This window comes from Ochlerotatus camptorhynchus, unplaced genomic scaffold (genome assembly GCF_037179485.1).
Source record: "Ochlerotatus camptorhynchus isolate MF236.1 unplaced genomic scaffold, CSIRO-AGI_Acam_v1.1 ptg000324l, whole genome shotgun sequence".
Lineage (NCBI taxonomy): Eukaryota > Metazoa > Arthropoda > Insecta > Diptera > Culicidae > Ochlerotatus > Ochlerotatus camptorhynchus.
Window position 1 is genome coordinate 3,097,546 of NW_027040812.1, and position 15,646 is coordinate 3,113,191.

The following is a 15,646-nucleotide window of genomic DNA, read 5'->3' on the forward strand; positions in this document are numbered from 1 at the left end:
ACAAGTTTTACTAAGTAGGAAATCCAAAATATGTACATGGGACCAAATTAATAGGTTACTTCTACTGTAAAATGCACGAAAATTTCGCTACATAGCTTAACATAGTCTACGTCAACCGTGCGGTCGTGTCTTATACACAACCAAACTAATTTTCTTTCTTTCATTATTTAGTCTGTTTTTGATTCGTGATAAAACATCATCAAATGAAAAGGATATTTTTTGAAAATCAAAGTAATTAGGGAAAGTGCTATAAAGATCAATTTCCCCTAAATTTATTGCAGAAACTTTATACAGTGTTGGTTATATTTTACAACATGCTTAGGGTGGTCGTCTTACTCCGTCGTCCCCTACTAGTCTTTTTTCTCTGATGAGATCCCTCTAACCAGAACAGCTAGAATGTTTCATTTTCTCTTTATCATCCAATATTGAGACTTTCACTACATTTCTATTCAATTTGCCAATATTATCAACCTACCACCTCCCAGGACACCCCTTCCTATACAGAAAATAATTATGCGCCTAGCCACCAAGACCAACATGTCAAGTCATCATAGTAGTTAATTGATTCAACATCACACTTTGTACACTTTTGTTACATACGACCTGTCCAAAAGTGATTCCAGAGCTCAAACCTCCAGGTACACGGTAAGAAAAAGATCCCAAAGTGACTCATTTTCACAAATCTCGGCACTATATTGCAGGAAGCCAAAAGTAGGTAATGTGGGTCGAAGAGTTTTCATTTATTTGTGTTCAATTAATGTGGAATTGACAATTCGCTTCTGCGCAAGTTGTACCCAAAAGTAGGTGAATATGATTATACTCAAAGTTAAAAGTAGGCAAAAATTAACTGGCCGCTGGATATTTTTCTTATTGTGTATGTTTTTGTTTTTGAATCATCTTTTTGCCGCCTTTTGCATATCAGCTGATGGCTTCGAGCAGTGCAACTAGAACGACACATATGTTTTCCATAGAAGATTTCTAGGTTAATTTACTTTCATTTTCTGTCTTGAGAAACAAAATTAGAAATTGTTTTAAACATTTATTAGTGGTTGTTTCCTAATTGAACACATTTTAAGCACCTTAAAAAGCAACAAAAGCATTGTTTTTACACACTTTGTTTCAATTAAATCGACAACACTGGATACGATGATAGGTGATTCGTACACACACCTTCGTAATGCGGTAGAAAAAAGGTAAACAAATCAGTTTCAGCTTGCGAAATTAATCGCGTTTTTAACGATGCAAATGATATTATTTAAGTAAATATCATCATTAAAAGTGAATTAACTTGAAAGTACTTGTAAAAGCGCGTGTCTTAATTGTTTTTAGTGCGGTTCTGAGAAGTGAAAGCTAGTGAAAACAGTTATTGAAATTTCATGCCCTGAGCAGAACAAAATCGGCTGATCATACTTTTTAATGCAAATATTACCAATGCGTGAATGAATTGGCAATATTTGGGTGGAAAATATTAAAATATGTATCCAAATCTTATTGATACAATTCAGGCCCATTATTTAAGGTATGTAATTAGTAATTTACTGTTTTGTTGGAAGATGTCTTTCGTACGCATACCAAAACACGTTTGTTTAATGATTGTAGGGACAGTCATTGTTGCCTGACGTGCCGTATTACCTTAAGTGATAAATACGTTCCTATGGGATACAGCCAAAACGTTGTGCTTTAGAAGTACGATGAAATCAGATTGAAATATAAAATTTCAGTTATGGATGACTAATACCCTTATATGAGCAATTAATTAATTTTTCTAGATACAATTTCACGAGCGACAATGCTTTATAGTTATGTATCGTCAGCAAACCCATAGTTCAAAATCAGTTTGTTAACTATTATGTACCATGTTTGTACTACCATCTTTATCCACCAGCCATTATTTCTGTCTTTTGGCAAATCTAACTATTTTCTTTACTAGTGCTCTAAATTAGTCATTTACAACTAATCTGTTCAATTGGTTAGATGGCAACTGAAAATATCTGGCCTTATGTCCCACGCGAATTTTGTCTTCTGAGCAGAAACACAACTTACTACTTGTTTTGTTTTTATTTCTCTAAATGAACACATATAAGTGCAGGTTCGTATGCATGCAAGCCTAAAAATCTATACAAATACTTAGACCTAAATATATGTCTGCAACTGTTTCCTGTGCGTAGCTTCAAATGCGTAGAAGAAGAACATGATAGTTACGTTCATGAATGGAAAGTGTTTTCAAAAAATGAAAAACAAAGGTTCTTTATAACTATAATAAAAAAAGCATTCCTGCTGTATCCCATAGGAACGTATTTTTCACTTAAAAAAGCACAATTGAATTATGAACAGAAGCAAATATATGAGCTATTTATGATTGAATTTAATGAGAATCCTGCCCAGAACATGTGAAAAATAACATACAAATATTATTGTGCCATCGGTGTGAAGGAATTCAAGAAAAAATAATAAATATTAAATAGCATTGATTTACCACCAGAAAAGCTTAAAACTCCAAATTACTCAACTGGTCATATCTCAAAAACTATTTGTCCAAATCATTTGCCCTTGGAAACACATCAAGTAGAAGACTTTCCAAAGTGTGGTGAAAATTTTAGCCCAAAATATTAAGAAATGAAAAATCCCGCGCATGGTGAAAATAGGCCTTTTTTTTTGACAATTTGGATACCTCCCGGTAATCAGATACTTAAAAAAAAAAACAAAATGTTTGTACATTTGTAAGAATCTACATTAAAAAACCTTCAAATTGACGTTCTAAGATCACGAATAGCTTATTTGGTCAGTAATCTCTTCTGACAGATGAAATTTTCAAAAATCTCGAAAATCCAGGGTTATAGCCGAGAGGGATCTAGGCAATTCAGAGCAAAATCAAAAAAGGCGTTTGTTCAGAATGCCAAAATAAGCGTTTTGGCCAAGTTTGGCTCAAATCGGTGACATCGACCACAGGTGGTGTACCCACTTGGGCTGGAATTACCCATATGTGAGTTTTTCGTGTTTCTTCCCATAATCTTAAAATGCGACCAAATTTATCACAAAATAAAAGAAAAAATATGAAAGTTTTAAAAGTTCTGTCCCCGTCTGGCGTAGAGACTAAATCAAAATACGCGTAAAAGTAAAGTTGAGTGAAGGCGCATAAATGTTTTTTTCCGTAGTTTCATGTCTCCGGGTTTTGAAAGATCGTCGGTGGGAGTGAATTTTTCTGGTGTTAGGGGTATTGTCACCGATTTTTAACGGTTGTAGCATCAATTCTGTCATAAGTGGTGTGTATGAGGGCCTGAGGGTTGAGGGTTTTTGTTTACTTAGCAACAACTCGATTATGGGCTATGAGGGCCTCAGTGGCCTTAGAGTGTCCGTTTTTGCCTATCGAGCTGAACATTATGGGTTTAATATCATGCCCCTTCACATTCTTTAATTCAGCGTACCATTTGGCAAAACGAAACTTGTTGAAAACCCATCCCTTTTATCCAACATCGCAGTGATTTCTCGTGGAAGTGTAGATGATTTCTCAGCGAGTATCATGTCAACACATTCTTACCCATTTCATTCTTGACCTGCACTCCGACGCAGTTGGCACTGGTATTGTCTAATTTTAGATCACCTGTTCTTACACATTGAGGATGATTGCTAGTCCCAAGCATCATATGTTGATTTTCTGTGTAATTACAGCTGATCTGGCAATAGGGGAGTAGCATCCGCGGGCGGCCAATCAAACTCATGCTCATGCACATGCTCTGTACTAGTCATACAAATATTACTTGATCTTTGCTTCTAAGCTATACTGATGTAGTGATTCTGACTATATACCTATGCAATTTCACAAGCCTACAACAGATGCCCATAACAATACATCAGTCTTCAACCAATCCATCAAGAGCTCTCCAAGGGCATTGCATTTAAAAGGGAATTTCATTAGCGATGAAAGGCAATAATTGATTCAGCAGCATTGAATCAACAACGCACATTGCATAAATATAAGCATTTCATTTCCACCCGCATCCTTTCCGCTCTATACTCCACTTCCCATCAGCTGCATATCGCACCATAGCCGACAATGATGACGCAAAGTAAGTGTGAAAATGCCTTTTCCGTTCAAAGCAACATTACTTCTTCGGGAAACCATTCCAGAGCGCCCGCAACGAGTGGAAAGAAAACGCCAGAGATAGCATTTAATTGAAATCCCCCTTCTCTTCCCCGTCGTCTGTCGCAGCCGTCAGTGGCGTTGGAAGAGGAGAAACCCTTTTCCCGACTTCCGTAACTAAATTAAGTGCGTGTAGCTGTAATAAATAATTAATATCAAGCACTTTGTTAAAAGGCCTTTTCCCTTACTTCTCACTTCGGTTCACGTCATGGCCCGTACCAACCCGTTACACACAAGAGTCTCTCCTAGCAGCATGCCGTGTGCTCCGGAAAACTCATTTCCACAAATGACTTCTATTGCCAGCGAACCAAGTAACCATCATGATGGTTCGTGTTGCGATCGCACCGCCGCTTTGATGATGATGATGATGATGATGATGATGATGACGACGATGGGTCACGGGTATGCCAGAACCGGAACGTCAACAGTTCTTCTTGCACAGAGGTCACTGAATGCTTCATGCTCAGGGTTATAAGTTGTTGCAATAAGCAAAAAGACATGGTAACCCTACTCTTAGTTACAGACCTTACCGACCGATGACGACTGTTACATTTGGGTACGTACCAGCACCATCCACTTCGATTGCCAGTGTTCAGTAAATGTTATGAATAAATTAAATCAACTTCCTCGACCTACCTTTTCTTCCTTGCACGGTCGATCGGACCGACTCAATTTTGGCAACAGTGGATTTACTAAAAAATGAGTTGAATATTCGAATATAAGGACAATCCATAACATTTTTACCCTGTCTAGGAGTATAGTAATGGACTGCGTGAAACCTCAAATTCGAGAAGTTTTTCTTGGAAAATCCCGGAAATTTCAGCTCACTTTTACCGAAATTAAGATGACTCGATTCAATCTTGAGTTGTTCAGAACGCCCGTGTGACTTTTTTGTGCCACCCTTGCTTCTGGACGGTTCATTTCGATGGAAGAAGGTGCAACTTGTGCAAACGACTTCCAATTTCTTTGCGTTTTTTTTTTCGCACACCTCATCGTGAAAGCTTCACCTGCACACACAATTGGAACGAAACAGATGACGGCGACAGTCTGAGAACGGAAGCACGTTTTGTTCTGCAAGCTTTTTTCCCTTCCTTTTTCATATCGGGGGCTCGGGGGATCGCAGCTAGGAACCAGAAACTTTCCTGTCATTCGTATTCATTAGGTAATATGTTTCCGGGCCAACGAAATGCAAGGGAAACTTTTTGAGCACGATATCGGTAATGAATGTAATTTTGGGGGGCAGTTTTGGCTCCTGTTTTAAAATGTTTTGAATATTTTACAGCTGCGATTTAGAGTGGTCCTACTTCTTCTGCAAGGAAAAGTTGAAAGATAATGATTTGTTGGTAAAAGTAATAGTTTGCGATAAGCGTATTTTGGAATCGAAGACATCTACATGGATCTATTATCATTCTTTGAAACGTGTTCAACTAAGGCCTAGGTCAGGAATTCAAAAACAACTAAGCTCCTATTACTCAATGTAATCAAGGCCATCTATTGCAACGCTAGTTCATGTAGTAAAATTTGAACCTGAGACTATTAGGGCACAGATCATAGCTTCAAAGTATCACATGAGTGACACTGCTACGGGTGCCGATGCTGTGCTGTATTCTGACTTGATATCATTGTACTGTCCTACCGATCCAGATGCCTCATGTGATAGCTCGATTATGGTTTCTGCTCTGCTGCCGTAATAGTGATGAGCCTTCAAAAATTTGCAAAACTCGTAATCCAACAGTAAATCCGTATGGATCCTTATCCTGTCTGCGGTTGCTTAGTCAATCGACTAATGTTCTCATGCTTCGAGACTTCTCCCAACTTGGTGCATTATGTTTCCAGTTCAATGCGTTTGATCAGCAACTGACAAAGGTTTACGTGCTTACTTTCATAGAAGATGTTTTCATTGAACTAGATGCATTCCTAGGCGAGCCAGGGCGAGCAGGTCCCTTCCCCTTTAAATCGGAAACATTTTTTTATTAAGTTCAAAATTCGTGTCAAATGTAATAGCATCAAGTTCAAATTTTCAAAGTTTAATAATCAATCGGCTTTTTCAATGCACCACCAACGTCAATTGCCCAAGGCGAGTTTGAGAAAAAAATGTTTGTTTACATCAGAATAAGCATTTTTCACAACGGAAATTAAAGCAGTTTTACTGAACGCCTCATCAATTTCCATCGGTAATTGTCTTACATATATAACGATTTTTCAGTGGTTCATTGATGCTTATAGAGAGATCACTGAAGTAGCGTGCGTGCTGCTGCGTTAGGATCACACATTCAAACATTTCTTTTGGTCCGCTGTGGGTCCACAGGAGAAAATAATTATTTTTTTCCTTGATTTTTTTTTCCGTCTGTCTTGCTTCCGTACTGACTACTAATGCTACCGACGCCAGTTGACCCATCTAGTCATGAACCGAGGTCCAACGGCTTTACTTCCCTCCTCGATTTGGTTGGAGTCCAACTTATTTCATGATGAGCTATAAAATACATTTTTGCACGTAAATTGTTTCAGCAATCTTTAAAAAAAAAAAAAAAACTTTAAGGGACAGACCTATGGGGTTGTACGCAATGGTGACGTAGGACTACGTGTTCTTATCCACAGGCGTTAATTAAAAATAACTAGGATAGGCAAATTTTTGGTCAACTTTGGAGTGTTGTAACTTCGACAAATATGATCCGATTTTCAATCTTCCAAGAGCATTTGACTGAAAAACTAATATTGTTCTACGATGTTACCACAAAAATAATCCTGGTCACCGGATACCGGAGATATTCCGAATTTCCGGAGGGCTTGTCTAACCTGCTAAATTTTTGGTGAAATTTTATATATGATGCTGGTTAAATATATATATATTTTTAGTTAATACAACAAAAGAAGAACCATTTCTAAAGCGAATCATATGCCAAGAACTAAAATCGGCCTATAATCAACCGGTATATGGCCATTTCCCTGGAATCGGTTCTGGTGGAGGGTTCTGAATGCGGGCAGATCATTTAATCACTCAAAACATGCCGGGCGACAGCTCTTTCTTCATGGTTTCTCGTCAATAGACTTTCGATAAACTTCAAATGCATCTGTAGGGTTCTACTGTTCTATCATTATCCACATACCTTGGATAGTAGATTAACATTGAATCAGTAATTACAGAGAGCGAACGAGAGAAGGGAACGAAGGCGGATGATCACAGACAGGGTGTCTGGTGGAATTCTGTATGATGTATCCGAGGCAGGGTGCCCGGTGGATGTTGCATAGTGCTAGGGAGGCCTAGGTGTATGCCTGCAGACAGGTTGTCTGATGAAATTCAGTATGATGTATCCGAGGCAGGGTGCCCGACAGATGTTGCCTAGCGCTAGGGGGCCAAGGTGAACGACTTCAGACAGGGTGTCTGGTGATCTTTCCAACGCAAACCGGCAAGGTTGACATGTAGTATGAGTAGTATGACATGAGTATATGGACAAATCACAGTAGAGGTTTTTCTTTTTGTTGTTCTTATTTTCGATTATTGAAATTATTAATTAAAGGTTGAATTACCCACAACAGCCGTAAAAAAAAAAAAAATGTGATAAAATGGTAACCAGTGCATTTTATTTTGATTCTGGTTTCAGATGGATGAAAGTCGTCCGATACCTATGTTTAAATGTGAGCAGATAGAAAGTGCACGACTTGCAAAAGAATGGCAAGAGTGGAAAGGTGCTCTGGAGTGCTACTTTGATTCGTATCAAATAACGGATCAAAAGATGAAGCGCTCTAAGATGTTGCACTTGGGTGGTCCACAACTGCAGAAAGTTTTTAGAAGCCTGGATGGGACTGAAGATTTTCCATTAGTGCTGTTGGAGAAGCCTTTTTATGACATAGCCGTTGAACGGTTGGATTTGTACTTCAAACCTCGCAATCAGGATGTGCTAGAGAGGCATAAATTACGCAACATGAAACAGGGATCGAATGAAAGATTTTCACACTTTTTGCTACGTTTACGTCAACAGTTGTCAGATTGCGGTTTTGAGAAGTATGCAAAGGAAGTCAAAAACGTCCTTGAAGAAATTATGCTCGTCGATGTTATTGTCGAAGGGTGTAATTCCCAGGAACTGCGAAGGAAAATTTTGGAGAAGGATCAGTCCTTGCGGGAAATCGAATCTCTCGGGGAATCATTAGAAAGCGTTCGCTTGCAGGAAAAAGAGCTGAAAAGTGGCAATGAAGGTGGTCAATCGGAGGTCTTCAAAATCCAGAAGTCAGAGCCCCGTGCAGGATTGAAAACGCGGAGTGAACGCAAGCAGGATAAGATTGTGCGCCGATTTTCAGGGGGAAGATTTTTGGAAAGGAATGAAGCAGATATCATATGCTTTGCCTGTGGTCAATACGGTCACATGTCAAAGACTCCATCCTGTCCTGCGAGAGGCAAAACTTGCCGAAGATGCCAGAAATCAGGACACTTCGAGAAAGTCTGTCGGAAAAGGCCATCTGATTCTCAAGTTACGCAGTATACGAGAAAAGTGCATTCGGTAGAAGATAACGATGCTACACCAGAACTTTCGGTTTCGTCCGGCGATTCGGAAAAGAAGGTGTATTACACCTTCTATACAGGCAACGATACAAATTCCTTCGAATGTAAGATAGGAGGAATTTCGACAGCAGTAAATCTAATCACAGTGAACACATGGGAGATGCTTAAAGCACAGCAAGTAATCGTGTCAAATTGCACAAAAGGCAGCAACAAAGTTCTCAAAGCGTATGGATGTAATGAGCCTTTGCGTATCGTGGGGACATTCGAAGCTTCAGTGGAAATCGATAATCGTTCAACAGAGGCAGAATTTATTGTGACCGAAGAAGGACAGAGAAACCTGCTGGGGGATTCCACCTCCAAGCAACTTGGAATTCTCAAAATAGGCTTGGAGATTAATCAAGTTAACAAGGATTGGAAGCTGGTGCCGTTTTCCAAGATAGCTGGTATCCAAGTTCGCATTCAGATGAACCCAACTGTGACTCCTGTTTACCAGCCGTTACGACGGGTACCGATTTCTCTCGAGAGTGCTGTAAACGAAAAATTAGATGAGCTGTTGGCAAGGGATATAATCGAAGTAAAACGTGGACCGGTATCATGGGTTTCTCCGCTTGTAGTAGCAAACAAAGCCAACGGTCAAATTCGATTGTGTGTGGATCTCAGACGAGTTAATCAAGCGGTAATCCGCGATCGTCACCCGATTCCTGTGATTGACGATGTGCTCACTAAGATAGGGAAAGGAAACGTGTGGAGTGTTCTCGATGTGAAGGACGCCTTCTTCCAGCTGGAACTGGAGGAAGAATCTCGAGATGCCACAGTCTTTATCACTCATCGTGGCCTTCATCGGTTCAAACGCATCCCGTTCGGTCTGGTATCTGCGCCAGAAATTTTTCAGCGTACCATGGACGAGATTCTGGTGGATTGCGAGGGTGCATACTGGTACCTTGACGATGTAGGAGTTGAAGGCAAGACGTTGGATGAAAACGATAAACGATTGAATGAGGTATCTTGTAACGATGTGGTTTAATAAACAAGGAGGGTTTTAATGATTTCCTTTTTTCTTTTTTTTTGTTTCTTTTATTCGGAAATGGTTCTTTTTCATGATCACAGGTATTGAGAAAAATGAAAGACCGAGGAATAGTCCTTAATTGGGATAAATGCAAGATATGCGTCATGGAATTTGATTTTCTTGGATATAAAATTAATTCTGATGGCATAAGGCCATCTGATGAAAAACGAAATGCTGTGTTAACCTTCCGTCAACCGGCTAACGAAAGCGATGTTCGTAGTTTCCTGGGACTCGCTAATTACATGGGAAAGTTCATTCCTAACTTAGCGACGGTGGACGAGCCTTTGAGGAAGTTAACGCAGAAGGGAGTGAAATTTCACTGGAATGAACCGGAGGAGTCAGCATTTCGTGTAGTCAAAGCCAGCATAGCGAATGCTGGAAGCCTCGGGTTTTACAAACTGGAAGATAAAACGTCGGTTTTGGCAGATGCGAGTCCGTTTGCTTTGGGAGCAGTACTAATTCAGACAAATGCTCAAGGATTGTCGAGGGTGATCAGTTTTTCATCTAAATCTCTCACGGATACCGAGAGAAGATATTGCCAAACTGAAAAGGAGGCGTTGGCACTGCTTTGGAGCGTTGAGAAGTTTCAGGTGTACTTGATCGGTCGTGAATTCAACCTTCTGACGGACTGTAAAGCATTGACTTTCTTATTTGCAGCAACATCTCGACCATGTGCTCGTATCGAACGGTGGGTACTGAGGCTTCAATGTTTCCAGTACAAGATTGTTCACATTTCAGGACAATCTAACATAGCTGATGTTCTGTCTCGTCTTTCCACACTGATTCCTCAACCATTTGATGAAGCGGAAGAGTTGACTGTGAGAGAAATCGTATCCTCTTCAGCAACAACAATGGCTTTGAAGTGGGAAGAAATTGGGCGCGCTAGTAGAGAAGACGCAGAAATACAACAGATAATGGAAGCTCTTGACTCCGGGACAGAAGAAGACATGCCGCTGCCATTCAAAATGATTTCAACTGAGCTTTGCCGTCTAGATGACGTGTTACTAAGAGTAGACCGAATTGTAATTCCTGAGATTCTTCGGCAACAAGTGTTGCAGATAGCACACGAGGGCCATTCGGGTATTCGGATTATGAAGAGCCATTTGCGTACAAATGTGTGGTGGCCCAAAATGGACCAGAACGTCGAAAAGTATGTAAAGGAATGTCGTGGCTGTATTTTAGTTGCTGCTCCCAGCCAACCAGAGCCAATGATCAGAAAGGGACTCCCATCACGGCATTGGGAACAAATCGCGGTAGACTTTCTAGGTCCACTTCCGAATGGCGAAAATTTGCTAGTGTGTATTGATTACTATAGCAGATTTATGGAAGTCGTAGAAATGGATGAAATAACAACAGCATCAACTATTAAAGAACTTTTAATCATTTTTTCGCGGTATGGAGTTCCAGAGTTAATTCGTGCGGATAATGGCCCTCAGTTTTCTTCTGAAGAGTTTCAAGCATTCTGTGATGAATATGGCGTACATCTGGATAGCACTATTCCGTACTGGCCGCAGATGAACGGAGAGGTTGAACGGCAGAACCGTTCCATTTTAAAACGATTGCGTATAGCCCAGGAGTTGGGACAAGATTGGCGAAAGGATCTGCGACAATATCTGCTAGTATACCATTCTTCAAACCATTCAACTACTGGGAAACCACCTGCGGGTTTGATGTTTGGTCGCCGGATGCGAACAAAGTTGCCAAGAGTTCCTACCAACACTTATGACGATGGAGAGATAAGGGACCAAGACGCAATCGAAAAGGAAAAGGGTAGAGCATACGCTGATAATCGCCGCAAAGCAAAACTTAGTACCATAGAAGTTGGAGATCAAGTGTTGGCGAAGCGGATGAAGAAGGACAACAAACTACATTCGAATTTCTCGCCTGAAGAATAAAGTGTGATCAAAAAGCGGGGAACACTATTAGGTCGTCATCTGGCAAGGAATTCCGAAAAAGCGCTGCTCACCTGAAGTCATTACCAAGGAAATCGATGCAGGAGAGTCAGTCGAATGAGAATACGAGTGGTTCTTGTCGTCGACAAGAATCGTCAGATACATTGGACCGTCAGGATGAATCAGTGGGTCAACCGAAAACACTACACCATGAGGACAGCTCAACCGTAGTATCTAAGAGAGCTAGAGTTGAATCCAGTCGACTGAAGGATTATGTAACTTATTAAGAACATAATATTGTTTGTTTCAGTTTAAGGAAAAGTAGGGATGTAGGGTTCTACTGTTCTATCATTATCCACATACCTTGGATAGTAGATTAACATTGAATCAGTAATGACAGAGAGCGAACGAGAGAAGGGAACGAAGGAGAAAAAGGACAGACACACGAGAGACAGAGTGTGAGATGATCGTGCCTTGCGGGGAATAAAGCATTGTTCGATGTGAAGGAAACCACCTGTTTTAATCAGACTATTACAGCATCATTGACCACATTGGCCACTCTTGGAACATCCAGGGGCCACTGGAACATCACTTTAAGTCTATAGAAAGCATATTCATGAAAATTCATGAAGAAAGAGCTGTCGCTAGGCATGTTTTTGAGTAAAAACTCAATTGTCTCCTGCTACAGGTTTTCTCGGGACATCCCAGTGGTTCTGAGAGCGGCTAATGTGATAAATGATTCACTTTAAGTATATAGAAAGAATATTTATGAAAATCTATGAAGAAAGAGCTGTCGCACGGCATGTTTTTGAGTAAAAACGCAACTGCCCCCTACTACAGGTTCCCCCCGGGGGTATCCCGTGATTCCGAGAGCTGCCAATGTGGTCATTGATCCATTTGAAGTTTAATGAATGCCTATTCATGAAAAACCATGAACAATGAGCTGTCGCACGGCATGTTTTGGTGTAAAAATACAATTGTCCCCTGCTCCAGGTTCCCCCGGGGGCATACTGGATGTTCCGAGAGTAGCCAATGTGGTCAATGATGCATTTAAAGTTTATCGAAAGTCTATTGACGAGAAACCATGAAGAAAGAGCTGTCGCACGGCATGTTTTGAGTGTTATATTTAACCAACATCATATATAAAATTTCACCAATTTAGCAAGTTAGACAAGCCCTCTGAAAACCCTGAATATCTCCGGTATCCGGTGACCAGGGTTATTTTCGTGGCTACACCGTAGAACAATATTAGTTTTCCAGTCAAATGCTCTTGGAAGATTTAAAATCGGATCATATTTGACGAAGTTACAACACTCCAAAGTTGAACAAAAATTTGCCTATCCTAGATATTTTGAGTAACCCCTGTACAATAAATCTTATTTGTTAAAGTTCTGCAGCAGAAGCTTGTGTTTTGTGTACACGCTGGCAAAAGAACGTAAGGATTCCATAAGAAACTTTTATGAATTTTAACCATAAGGAATCAGTATGAATTTCATTGATTTGCCTTATGAAAAATAATGTTGGCAAGTTGCCAATGGCAACAAAATAATAAATCGGAGCAGACTGGAACCGAACCATGGACGTTGAGATTACGGGGCCCGTGTGTTGACCACTCGTCTTTCATCGCTTGGGAAAATGCAATTGTTAAAGGCGTATAACAGCTACCTCATGTGACCCGAAAATCATTCATAAGTCACGCTTATGAAATTCATATGTGTTGTTCATAAGTCGAGCCTTATGAAATTCTTAAGTCTATTTGCCTCAGTGTAGGAATAGGAATTTGAGCGGGGTTCTCTCTGTATATACCCATTACTATAACGCGCTTGACATAGATGGCCCACAGCGACTCACGAAGAGCTACTGATTCCGATCAATAGCGGTGCGGCTTCTTCCTCCTTCTATGGATGCTCATGTGGGCTGCAGCGCGCTGCTTACGGGCAGCCTTTCGTTGTGTACTGGAGAACCATGTTCAACGCCACGCACTTAAAGCACTGCTGCTGCTGATGCCAACGACCGGACACCACCACACATGGTGATTGGAACTGAATCCGATCAGCGGTTGAGGCCAGCCTTGATAGCTAGATGCTTGTAAGGAGCCTTTCCTTATGTACTGGAGACCACCACAACTCACCACGCGGGGATTGAATAAGCACCGTTTGGTGAGACCCAATGGAATTCAACTTTGAAATCTGTGTTAGGGAAATCGCTTACAGCAGCCAAACGGTGATAATTTTAATTAGTTGTTGTTGCACATTCGTGCAATTTTCAATAGTGAAATTTTGAAATATGATAAAGTCTTAAACTGAACACATGCGTAAAAATATTTCTGGTCGATAGGTGGTAAAATAATTGAAATTGGTTAAGGGGCAGCTGAGTTATAAACGTTCAATATCTTTCATAATTTTGTTACATGTTCAATTTTTGGTTTTCACAAAGTGTATTCCATATAGAAATCACAGACGTAGTTCTAGGCAGGCTTGCTTAAACTGCTCGAACTCAGATTATGCCGTATAGATGCTCATTCATCGTGAGCTAGTACATCCCTCACATATAAAGAGCAATGATATCAAATCCAAAGAGCGCAAAAGAGCTCGAGCTCAGATTGATGCTCAAGCTGGGCTTCCAAAAACACGCATGAGTGATGCGGGGTTCGTTCTTGAGTGAGGCTCTTCACATCGGCTCTGCTCACCAAACAACATTTTGAACTTCGGGATGAACTCGGTGAAACCGTAAATATAGAGCTTCGTTATGCATTCGGAGAGAGCACGCACGGCTTTTGATTGTTGCATGGTTCTTCCATTCAATATTATGATACACAATGGACTATAGGACCATTCTCAGAGGAAGTAACATTTTGAGAGATTAATGTTTTTTTAACTTGGGGACTACTTTTTGGGTTACTCTAACTCAGTCACAAAAATCTTTTATCGTTTTGACGTAGGACTACGTCTGTAATTTCCATATGGGTGTACACTTAGTGAAAACTTAAAATGGAACATGTAATAAAATTTTGAAATATTTGGAATGTTGATAACTCAGCTGCCCCTGGACCAATTTCAATAATTTTATCACCAATCGATCAGAAATATTTCTACGCATCGATAGCAATGCTTCTGCTTTAGCCTGGCGAACACTGATGTTCTGCGGCCTTCCAACCTGTCGCAGACACCAGTTCAACCCCTGTCGGGCCGAGACTCTTGCGAGTACCCAATAATTGAACCGAAGAATTTGGAATTGTCCGGTCCGGTTTGCTGATTCAGCTGCCACCAAGATTTTACAAAAAATTTGTATTTCTGAACATGTCCCAACTAAAATTCATATCAAAAGGTTCTTTTTAGGGCAATCATAGCCATTCGTAGTATAAACAGAGAAAATCCCTCTCAAATTCCTATTCCTACAAAAAGCACAAGCTCCTGCTGCAGTTAACAAGTAACATTTATTATATAAGGCCACGTAGACCTAGGTACGTTATCATTGCGCACAACCCCATAGGACTGTTCCTTGTAGATTTTTCCACTGAGTGCTTAATGAGTGGATAAACGAAATTATATTTCTGACTTAGAATGTACGAGAGAAAAACAAGTAAAAGAAGTAATTACTCCGTTTATGCATTATCCCATGGAGATGTTTTCGTAGTCTCCTGTTGCCTTTTAACATGTTCAATTCGCACACACGGTAGCTAGGAAATCTTTCTGGACCAACAATTGAAATAGGCGGAACAACCCAACGTTAGCAATGGCTTTAAACAGAAAATTCTCGAGAATCAAAACACTACCACGTAAACTAAAATTGCCATTCAATAAAGGAAGTTTGCTCTCTCAGATGATGGTGTTGGATTGTTTGAATGTGCTTTGATTTTTGAGGAATTTGTGTTTGAAGCCATTGTTTACGTTTGGTTGTTCCGCCTTTTTCAATTGTTGGTCTAGCGTTGTTTAAATCAGTTGGAGTCAGAATCGATTAATTCATAACCTTCAGTTGGTTGCAAGGTTGCATTTCTTTGTTGTGCACTTCTTTCTCGAATACAATACAAAATCACTCATTCATGCGCA

The 15,646-nt window shown here is 40.2% G+C and overlaps 1 protein-coding gene and 1 pseudogene across 3 annotated transcripts in view; both read right to left on the bottom strand.

Moving 5' to 3' along the window:
- LOC135707992 (protein O-mannosyl-transferase TMTC1-like) overlaps positions 1-15,646 on the bottom strand; it is an 860,006-nt gene that overhangs the window by 99,716 nt on the left and 744,644 nt on the right. The window lies entirely within an intron of this gene.
- The window catches only part of LOC135708020 (uncharacterized), a 29,684-nt pseudogene continuing 23,269 nt past the window's right edge, over positions 9,232-15,646 (bottom strand).